This window comes from Trachymyrmex septentrionalis, unplaced genomic scaffold, assembly GCF_001594115.1.
Source record: "Trachymyrmex septentrionalis isolate Tsep2-gDNA-1 unplaced genomic scaffold, Tsep1.0 scaffold11, whole genome shotgun sequence".
Classification (NCBI taxonomy): domain Eukaryota; kingdom Metazoa; phylum Arthropoda; class Insecta; order Hymenoptera; family Formicidae; genus Trachymyrmex; species Trachymyrmex septentrionalis.
The window spans coordinates 2,901,820-2,913,833 of NW_017304228.1; the positions used below are offsets into that span (position 1 = coordinate 2,901,820).

The following is a 12,014-nucleotide window of genomic DNA, read 5'->3' on the forward strand; positions in this document are numbered from 1 at the left end:
TAAGTTATTATTATATGATTGTTGATCATCACATGTACACAATATTCAACCATACGACATCTAACCAGAATTTAGCTAGGATTTAGCTTAATAAACTGTACCAAATATATTTCAGACATTACTTTAATATCTTTGGTACAATTCATTATCGTCGTCACCGCAGGAAAGAATGCAGAGAAATTGAATAAGATCATTTCTACATATCCATAATAGCAAATTTTGAACAGTTTTAGTTCAGGGAACTTATTTTAAGATTGTGTCTACGCAACTTTTTAATCCTTTTTAATGCTCTACAATCCTAATCATGTTTCAATATTGTTCACCCAGCTTTAATTTTACTAAGATACTGAGCACAGTCGTTTATTTATTACTATAGCAGTAATAATATTTACTAACATTATAGTAGTAATAACTATAAAAATGGAGCTTCTAACAATAATTTTATTTTATTACGCAATTATAATCATAAATACCAAATATTTTTCTGTCAGTATGTGTTTATGGAAAAATATATTATATATTTGGTTGAATTGTGTTAACGACATAATTGTAATTAGTGTCTCCGGTGAATACACCTAGTATTCGAATAAATGAATAAAAAATGAATAAAAATATTCATTCAAATACTCTTCTTTTTTATTCGTCAAGAAATGAATAAATACTTTTTCATTCCATTTGAATAAATATTTTTTGAATATGATTATAAATATTTTCATTTTGTGTTCACTTTTACTCTGTATTATCTGCACATTATAGCTTGCAAGAAAAAACAGAAATCTATAAAAACAATGGCTACGATTACACAGCGCGTTTAGTCCGTCACCTATACAATGTGCATCCTTGTTTAACCTATAGATTAAACAAAGATATTTTTATTAGAAATAAATAATATATCTCGGAATTTAATGTCCATAGACCATAATGAACGACATCCAAGATATCTTATAACATATTTATGACATTACTGTGATGTAACCGGAATTATATCGGAATATATATGGCGTTCTATCAAATAGATATTTATAAATTAAAAATGTATTACCTTTTAAAATATTTTTCAAAATTCTAAGTTTCCTTCATAAAATTTAAATATTACAATGACAAATATAAATAAAATTCATTTTTTTTTTTTACTTAAAGTCATTAAAGTGCCGGTTCTAGTTAAGGGTAACGATTGCTTATTGGAGCTTTTTTTAGTTTATACTTTATTTGAATAAATATGAATACTCGTTAAGTAAAGTTTTTTGAAAACTCAAAATTTTGAATGAATATATGATTATACTTTTTTTTATGTGCAAATTTTGAATAAATACAATTTAGAATTTAATTACAATTTTTTGTATTTATTAGGCACACTAATTGTAATTGATGAACTTTGGACTGATGACCAAAGCAAATGAACTTTAAACTGATGACCAAAGCAAATATCGTAAATCGTTTTACATAAAACCGTTTTACATAAAAAGTTCAATGCCTTCTTTGATGAAAAAAATTGTAATACCTCATAATAGTTAAAAAATTTTTTTAATTTAAAGTTTATGAAGATTTTTGAAAAAAACATATCAAATTTTTTCAGATTTTATTAGTTTTCTTCGGAAATTATGGAATGAGAAATCTTAAAAATCTGAAAATATTTTAGAATTTACATACGTAAAGAATTGTAGGAAAGATATAGACTTTCTCAACATTTTTGAAAAGTGTTTCAATTTGTAAATAAAAAATATAAAAAATTTTTTGAAGGTTATAAAATCATATAGAAATTCTGGAAAATTTTAAATTTTATAAAAATTTACAGAAATTTATAGAAATCTTAAAAAATTATATAAAGAATTCTAAGAAAAATTTTTACAAAATTAATATGAAGCTGTTATTGTAAAATATAACACGCTATAAGTATAAAGAAGTAGTTATAAGTATAAAGAAGAAAATATAAATAATAAGTACAATATACATTTTTATTAGGAAATGAAAGTATATAACAAAGTTACAGTTACAAGTTACTTTTTTGGCAACTTTACTGGTAACTGCATTACTTTCTTTTTGGTAACAATAACGTACTTGCATTTTTTTGGTAACGGTAACGAATTTTACAGTAACTTTTATCATTACTTTGCACACAATTGGACACAGTTCAATTAGACACAAGTCACTCATAGCGTTTGAAACTATAAGAAAGCCCCTAGGCACGCGTTTGCTGTGATTGATAGTTATCGATTTTAAAAAAGTAACAAAAAAATAACGAAAGTTACTTTCTCAAGTAATGGTAATTGTAACGAGTTTTAAAAATTGATAACTAGTAATGGTAACTTGTTACGTTTTCTACTCGGTAACGAGTAACTGTAACTTGTTACTTTTTAAAAGTAACTTTCTTTCCATTCTCTGATTTTTGTTGTGCTTATAATGTGGTTTTTATTTTAAACAATTTCTCTCTCTCTCTCTCTCTCTCTCTTGCAGTCTTTTTTTCTTTCTTTTTTTCTATCTTTTTATTATAAAGAGTTAAAGCGTAATTGGCATCGCGCTCTTTTCGGCTGATGCATGAATGACGACACGACGATGACGATAACAACGAAATTGCAACACTCGTTCAAATACCGGAGGCGAGTGCAGAGAAAGCAGATATTTATCCGCCTCATTCGTCCGTTCGTTCACTTGCTCGCTCGCACATGCTCGATTTGCTCAAACAACCTGTGGCAGCGGAATTTTCTGGGATCGGTAAACGGCGATCTTGGCCAATCTGATCGTCGATATACAAACTGGACAATCATCAGAACCCGATACAGACCGTATCTCTTTCTCTTTGATTTTCTGACATCACCGTTCACAACTTATTTACTGACTGGTCGTTCCAAAGATGTCGCAATTGATGTCACACCGGACGATCATAATCGGCACTTGTTAATAAAATTATCCTTTTAATTCTTCTTCATAACAATGAGATTTCTCGTGCAACACACCCTCTCAATTTCCTTATGCACGTATAAGGAGAAAAGAAGGTGTGAATCTGGAATGCTACAAAATTCATAAAATTATTTTACGTTTAACCGATCGTTTTGTAGTGCATTTTGAATAAACATATTATTCTTGCATCTTAAGTTCACTTATAGTTCTGTTGATTTTTATAATTCATGATTAATTAACTGCAGACGCGTTAAAATAAAATTAAAAAATATATTTACTTTTGCAATTAAGTTGCATATTGAGCATATTATTTTTGGTATTTTATCTTTATCTTGCATCATACTGGTTTTTGTACTTGTCTGCGACCTACTTATCGAAGACGGTGTAACTCACTTTTCACTCTTACATTTTTTTTTAATTCCAAAGAAATTAGTAAATATTACATAAATAGTAATTTTAGGTAAACTTAATTTTGGGTATTACGTATATACTATGTATAGGTATTACGTATATACTATCACAAAAATTAAATATACGAAATGCGAATATTAGAGAGTTTTTGCACGTGGATCCAGATACGGTAAATGCTAAAGTCACATTATCCTTTTCTTAATTAGTTAACAAGAAGACAACGTTACTTTAGCGTTCATCATATTTGGATAAACGATATTGTAAAACCTCTCTATTTGCTTTTTATAGTTAGCGAAAAGAAATAACGTTATATCCTTGTACTTTTCTAGTCACTATCTAATCGCGCATAGGTACACAACGGTAAATATTATATTATTTATATTTAAGTCTTTATTATATTCGAGTTTTTAATTGACGGAATAGGAATGCATTAATTTTTGTATTTTTATTATGAAGATTATCGTGTCACTTGTCGAACAAACGGCCGCGAGATATCGCGGAATGATGTAAGAGATTCGAAGCAACCTCTAAAAACAGAAAGATTGGCTTTAACATTTTAGTTAAGCATATCTCGTAAAAACGGATCGATTTTATCGAATATGTTCTCGTCTTCGTTGGCTGACCCGCATTCGCCACTTGGTTGGCGTAAAAGAGTGCAGTAAAAGTAAAGTCGCAATATGGACAGCTTTGTGCGCGCGTTTGTGAGCGCGGGACTTTGCGAGTTTCCATGCAGAAGCATGCTGCATTTCCCAATTAGACGCGACCGATTTCGCAATTTGTCATAGGACTGAAACACGACAACTAAAAGATCGGTGCTTGAATTGATGCAAAAAGTTCGTGTGTAACATGAGATATTGGCGACATGTTCGTGTTTCGCGCAGAATAACGAATACATCGTGAACGGATAAAAATGAGTTTAAGATCATGTGTCGCGCATGATTTCTCTTCTGGTGTAGAAAGCATTACTTGCTTCACATGTATTTTTATGATACTGGTATTATAATTATAGAAGAATGAAATTTAATTATATGTATATGATGATTATATTATATCCTGGATTGATTTTACATATGTATGTGAATTTAAGTGAGATTTTTTCCAAGTTATCTTTTTTTAAAAACTATTTATTATGTTATTTTTTTTTATCTTGGTTTGGATATTTAGAATTTTTTGATGTAATAAAATTAGTATTTATTATATTTTACACAGCACAAACAGGAAATGCTACAATAAAAAAATGTATTAAACTTTAATAATTAAATATTTGTTTAAGTAATATATAATAGGCTAAATATTTACTAATTGTAAACATATATTTGTTTGATACAAGAACCATTAAGTTTATTTAACTATTATTTTTTTATTTAGTAAAATTAATACTATTTAAATAAATATTTATTAAAATTTAATACATTTAATATATTTATAACACATTTATTTTTAGTATACCTATAAATAAAATATAAAATTATTTTTGTTTTAATCTTTTTAAGAAAAGTAAAATTGTGTACCATAAAATAATACATTAACCTATTCAGGATAAGCACATATATAGTAACTTGAAATTCTCCAGAATGGATTAATATTTTCTAATGAATGAAGTATCATTTTAATCATTAACTTTAGTTTCTACATTTTAAATCTTCTAAATTGTTTTTTTATTTTAAACTACAACTAAAATATTATTAGAAAATATCGTTAAAATCATTTTAAGCGTAAATATGCAATTAATAGATCTTGATTATTTAATTTTTCTTACATCTGACAGCTAGACACTTTCCTTCTTATATTAAAAAAGATGCAAATCATTTAAAGTAAATCATTCCTAGCAAAGAAAATGTATTTGTATTATAGGAGCAAAAAAAAATAGCGAACAAAAGATCTAGACTTAAATGTAAAGAATGTAACATTAGACTCTGTGTAAATAATTATTTTGAAGTTTAACACACAGAAACAAACATTTAATGCATTGTTATTATTACTAAAATTGTCATTTTGAATAGAAATTTTTTCTATAAGATTCTCGTCTTGAAAAGATTAATTTAGTCAAAAAAATTAAAATTCATGTATATCGACTAACAGATTGAACATTTCTTTTTTACGAGAAAGTATCGCATATATTTTTTTATTCTCAATAAATCAACAGTTCTTTATTTTTTAAGTATTATTCACGCTGTATAATTTTGTCCTGAAGACGGGTATATATTAAGTGTGCGAAATTCAATACGTTGTTGCAACATCCACAATGACTCATACTATATATACAATTTATACCCGTCGTTAAAATGTTATAACGAATCAATGAACATTGCACCATTATGCGATTGCTTAATTACATTACAAATGGCACTAGTGTATTTTCAGATTTTTTAGCATAATGTTAATGCACTTTCTTATTCTCAAAATTAATAAACCGAGTATAAATGGAGTCTAACGAAGTTATCAAAATTAATTAACTTATTATTATTGGCGAATAAAAATAATTTCTTTGCATTTGAAAATTGCACGCTTCAAGAACAGATAATACTTTGTTTTACTTTTTTCGCTTTGATATAAATTTTTTTTTGCGGCATTATCTGCTCTATCAAAATTACAAATTACGTTAGAACTAATTATATTAGAACTAATTATTCTTTGTATTCTCACGAATGGAATATTGCAAATGTGCTCTTTCTTGGTTAATAATTTGCTTTTATATTGCTATAATATGCCTGTTTGAAATTTGGAGTTGTACAAAATATTTAATATTTGATTTTTAAAAATATATTTTATGAGAAATTTAATATACAAAATTCGATAAATTATGCATTGTGATAGCAATATTATATATTTCCAAAATGCCATGCAAATAAAATTTCGAAGTCTTCTTATGTTACAATTTGACATTTAAATCAATTGCTTTAGGAACATTGTTTTATAATGTAAATTATTTGATAATATTTAATAATATTTAATAATAATAATGCAGTGAAAAAAAAGATTGGCTGTTGCAGCAAATAGATGGTAAAATATGACACAGCATTTTTAATTTAATTGGCTACAGTAACCAATTTTTGATTGCGTTAGTCTATTCACAATATCAGTATAGAATTTTTGAAGGCTAACGCATCCAATTAATAAAATGCTGCGTCATATTCAGCCAATCTTTTTTTCAATGTATAAGTCATCATTGTTTTTATTATATTGATTTAAGTAAAATTATAATTCGCAAGCGCAACGAATTGTTGAGTTAGTATGGATTATGCTTATTTGACTCGTTTGTAAGAAATCAGTTTATGGCAACAAAATCGGCACGATTACGTTGTAAATCGTTACATCTATCATTGAAGATTGTTTAATAGCTTTGTGATTTCTGATGACTGTCGCTTCAGAAACGTAATGCAGATTGAACGACAATTCGCCACTTAATAGTGATGACATAATTGCTAGTGCTTCGTGCGAACGACCTTGGAGATCGAATGATCAGTTCTCCCTGCTTGGAATCCTGCACTCAATCGGTAACGTCTTTCCTTTTTTTTCTTTATGCGCGATCCTCTGCGATACTCGCGATTTCTCTCTTGGCCTTAATAGCACACTCGCTTGATTCTTTCTCCTACCCTTTCTCCGGCGCGACGGTATTTGAAGGTCGTGCACGGTGGCGATTCGCGTTCTCGGAAAATATAAGGATCATGATAGCAATGCAATATGCAAAATTGCATATGATATCTTAATTTTTTATTGCGATTGATTATTGCGCACATTATTCCATTTCTATACTGATAAAAAAGATTGGCTGAATATGACATAGTATTTTTAATTAGCCGCAACAGCCAATTTTTGATTGCGTTAGCATATTTCTAATTATTGCAGATAGGCAATATTGCTAACGCAATCAAAAATTGGTTGCTGTAGTCAATTAAAAATGTTATGTCATACTTTACTGTTTAAATTGCTGCAGTAGCCAATCTTTTCTTTCACACAAGTCTATGTTTTAATAATCAAATTTGCCAGCCAATTTTAAACAAATTTCTTTTTTACTGAAAACGTTATAAAAGATTATTTTATGAAACTTTTTAAGTTATTAATTTTACAGATTGAATAAGTAGCATATTTTTATATAAACTTTTTTTACTTCGCTTTGCTCGCCACATTTATCTTATACCATATAAGAACAGTAAACTTGCGTTATCAAACATGATTGCTTTTCGAGAAATTCAAGAGAACAAGATTTCATAAAATTCCTTTATAATAATTTAACACAGTAAATAGAAGTATACATTTTTTAAGTATTCTTTTATAATTAAATTGTCGCAAAATTTTATCGCTAATTTGATATGTTAAGATATATTATATTATGTTTTTATATATTATATCTGAATTTGGTGTATATTGTATTATACAAATTGTATTATACTATAAATTTCATTAAATTTTATAGAGAAATTTTTAATGATTTTGTTTAGATTTAAAATAGATATATTACATTACTGAATTGTGTAGATAATAAAAAATAATAAAAATTCAATACTCAGTGAAATTTCTGATGATTTCGTTTTCTGTGTCTAATAGTGGAAAAGTATATCATGCTAATCATATACTGCTAAGTCACATTACAAATTGCAATCAAGATCAGGTAGATTCCCCCCGATCTATGGGATCCCCCCATCTCGTTTGTCTACAAATCGTTTGCCTACATCACTTTTGCCGACAGTTCGTTTGCACACAAAAATTATTGCCTACAGTTTGATTGCCTACATGTACTTTTGCACACAAATAAAAATTTAAAAAACGGAGTTATTTTTGCCTACATTATTATTGCCTACAGCTCACAACCTTCTACGTGAAATGAGGGCTATCTCATACCAAAAATGGGGGTTGGTTAGGGTTAGATTTTTTTGAAAAAATATTTCAAGCGGACAGATTTCCTAAAAATATAAATTATTTTCTTACTTTACTTTAATTTTATATTTGTGCGCAAAAGTGCTTATTGAAAAGGCAATCGAACTGTAGGCAATAATACATGTAGGCAAAAATAACTCCGTTTTTTAAATTTTTATTTGTGTGCAAAAGTGCATGTAGGCAATCGAACTGTTGGCAATAATTTTTGTGTGCAAACGAACTGTCGGCAAAAAGTAATATAGGCAAACGATACTGTAGGCAATCGATTTGTAGGCGAAAGCAACCATCTCAAGGTAGATACATATAATAGTTTAGTGATAATAGAAATCTTTTCACTTTCCTATTTCCAAAGCTAATTCGCCAAGTACTAACTACGAAATGTTCTATATCCATTTATATAGACATTACTGCAACAGTATTTCCTATTATATGTTTCTACTTTATATTGTTCTTTGTAAGTTGATTATAAATTTACATTATCTATAAGTTTCTGCAAATGTTTTCTGTTAACAATGATTTAAATAAACTTTTTAAATCTAAATGAATTGCATTTTGTATATAAATCTAATAATTTAATTAAAGATACACTAACTAGATATACGTAATAAACTGAATTAGAAAAGTAAATTGAATTAAATTTGAATCAATTAAAATTAAAATTGTTCCAATTTTTTAATTGCATTTTTGTAATAAAATATTGCATTTTTAGAAAGAAGAATTTTCAATTAATCTTTCTTTTTCTGAGAAATATACACTTCCTATTTATCATCACACGTGAACTTTTTCAAAGAATATTTAAGCGACATTAAAATAAATAGGAAAAGAAGACTCATGTTGCGGTAATCTACAATGCTAATGTAAAAAGATCATAGGTTCAATTATTCTGCTCGATTGTGTTCACATGTGCAAACTTAGGTGGTATTTCGTGTTTACATTCAAAGTTATAATTATGATAACGAAGTTATGATTGTCTTTCTTTCAGATGTGCTAGCTGATTAAAAGAAATAGGAACCGCAAATTTTTGGTTGTACAATATTCTTTTTTTACTTTCCTTACTTTGATACATTGTATTATTATAAGGATTCTTAATTTTATTACATTATAACATTGCTCTTCGATTTTCGCGATGTACGATTAATGTAGTGATATTTGATATGCGATATGTTTAAAAAAAAAAAGAAAAATCTGACAGAGTTCTCTTCTTCTAAAAATGCTTTTTAAAATTCAATTTTTTTTTAAAAAGATTATAATTTTATATTTAAGCACTACACTAAAAAATATGGTTGTAGATATAAGTATGCGGTAGTGTGGAAGGAAAAAAGGGAAGAAGATGGTACAAATAGCAAGATGGAGATGTGGGAATGAAGAGAGAGGAAATAAGTATTGGATGAAAGAAGAGGATAGGAAATGCAGATTGTGTGATATGGAAAGAGAAGACATTGAGCATCTGAAGAAAAACTGTGAGTACGTAAATGAAAAAGGCGGAAGAAATTTAGAGGTACTAAACGAGGATGGACGGGGGTATGAATGGATGAGGAAAATAGAACGTTTAAGGGAGGAGAAAGATAGAAAGATAGGGAGAGAAAGAGAAAATAAATGAAAATGGTCAGCTGGGAGGCTATGGGAGTGTATGGGTGTGGGTGGGAGGGTGTGGATGAGAGGGTCTGGGCAAGTATATGTGCGTGTGTGCAAGGGTGTGGGTGTGGCGTAATATATATTATACGTATGTATATATATATGTGTGTATGTATGTATGTGTGAGAATGAGAGAGAGAGAGAGAGAGAGAGAGAGAGAGAGAGAGAGAGAGAGAGAGAGGGAGAAATACAAAATGCGAAGAAAAGGCAAAACGAAAGAGAGGAGAGAAGATAAAAGGAGAGGAATGAAATAGAAATTAAGAATTTAAGAAAGTGTAAAATTTGGAAGTTTTTTGTAATCACTTATGTGAAGGCAAGTAAATACTTACTATATAAGTATGCGGTATTTATATAATTTTTATTATAATGTTAATATTCATGATGTTATAAATCCATTCTATGTTAGTGCTGATATCAATCAACGCGATAAAAATTATATAACTATGAAGTATATTTGTTATTAAAAATTAATAAAAATTAAATTTAATTTTTGAAAACATAATCTTTTGCATAAAAAAATAATTAATTAAGTCATGATAATTTTAAAAATAATTTGTTATTAATAAATTTTTAAATAGAATTATAACAATCTTATTAAAATTTATTGAAATATATTTTAGAAATGATTTAATGTCATAAATCTCTTTTGAGTTATAATAATTTAATGTTATAAATCTTCTTAAATGTCAAGATCTACAATTTTTTCTTAAACTATTTAAATTTCTCAATTGCAGTGAAAAAGAGAGAGACAGAGAGATATCAGATTTGTAGACTAGTATTTTTCTTTTTTATTTATAAAATGTAACGCAATTATGCTGTGAAGGGGTGCATATATGAACCGAGAGAAATCATAACAGAAATAATCATATTGCATTATACAACTTTCTTAATTTTTGGATGATGTAACAAGAGCTGTCATTGGTTTCTCGGAGAAGGGAGCAGAAGACCTGAACCGATGAGTTTTCCCTTGGTTGTTCGGAGGAAACCCCACCAACGTTGTGATTGCAACAGCAGTATTCTAATGTTTTAGTACCCCACTTCTTGCACTTGTTTGGTCACGAAAGTGGGAAGCACTTCGGACATACTCCAAACGATTGCTATCACATTCGTTCAGTTCTTTGGGAGCATTGGATCACGTGAGAACGAACACTGCGAAAGTCATCTCTTGGGATCGACGATCGCAGTATATCGGCCAGTGTAGAGATTGGTGGCATTTCAATTCCTTTCTGAGAATTAATAGAAACGCTTTTTTTTTTCATCGTCCTATCGTGAAACGGAAATTATTGTTAATTAAAAATACGGATCGCGTTGCATCCTTATCTTCCTGTGTATCGCACGATCTTACAAGAAGAAAGAAGAACACTCAGAGTCGCGTGAGTTCGCTTGAGTGAACTACGCGAAGTATGCTAGGATGAACTAGTGAATCTTATCGTCACGTGATTTCGCGAGTTAAGTTCAAAAGGTAAGCTTCGCGCCGTAGCGTAAAGTAGGATCGTAGATTCATTACTTTTACAGAAAATACGGACGCTGATTTACTTTTAGAAATTGTAATCTATAAATTAATTATTAATACGAGAACGATGATTTATTCCGTAAAATTGGCGTGTTAGTTTTTACCATTATTAGTTGCTGATGCTAACTACTACTTCGAGTTAATTTCCTGAATGAAAGTGTCTAGTTTCATGTAAGGATAGATTCTTGATTTCCTGTGCCGCAATTTTGCGAGTATTGCTACTTGCGCATCATTAAAAGAGAAGAGAAATGAAAATAGTTGTCCCGATTTTGTTTGATATAGATTTAATGAGTTTCGTGATTACGACAGTGGTTTCACTTCCTTTTTTCATGTCATGCTACGATTACTATCTGCAGAGATGTAGGCATTGACATTCGCGAAAAATTTTACATTTGCACATGCATGTGCAAGTTAAAATAAGGATAAAAAAAACATTTGGAGAAAACGTTTATTATTGACATGGAAAAATGCATGTTTGATAGCATTTGTATCAAACTTTCTTTTTAAAATGAAATAATAAAACGAAAGAAAATTCAATAGCATAGAGTAATTTCTCTTTCTTAACTTTTACTACACACAACATACATACACATACATATATATAAAATTGTATGTGTGCGTGCGTGCGTATGTGTGTGTATATGTATATATATCATTTATATATATATATATATATATA

At 28.7% G+C, this 12,014-nt stretch overlaps 1 protein-coding gene across 2 annotated transcripts in view; it reads left to right on the plus strand.

Moving 5' to 3' along the window:
• Positions 1–12,014, plus strand: part of LOC108750871 (elongation of very long chain fatty acids protein AAEL008004) — a 78,250-nt gene that overhangs the window by 47,501 nt on the left and 18,735 nt on the right. Inside the window, exon 1 of one of the 2 annotated variants that reach the window (XM_018490700.1) lies at positions 10,957–11,284. The exons of the other annotated variant lie outside the window; for it this stretch is intronic. The gene's annotated coding sequence lies outside the window, so the exon portion shown is untranslated. Of the gene's footprint in view, positions 1–10,956; positions 11,285–12,014 lie in introns of those variants that run through there. 2 annotated transcript variants of the gene reach the window in all.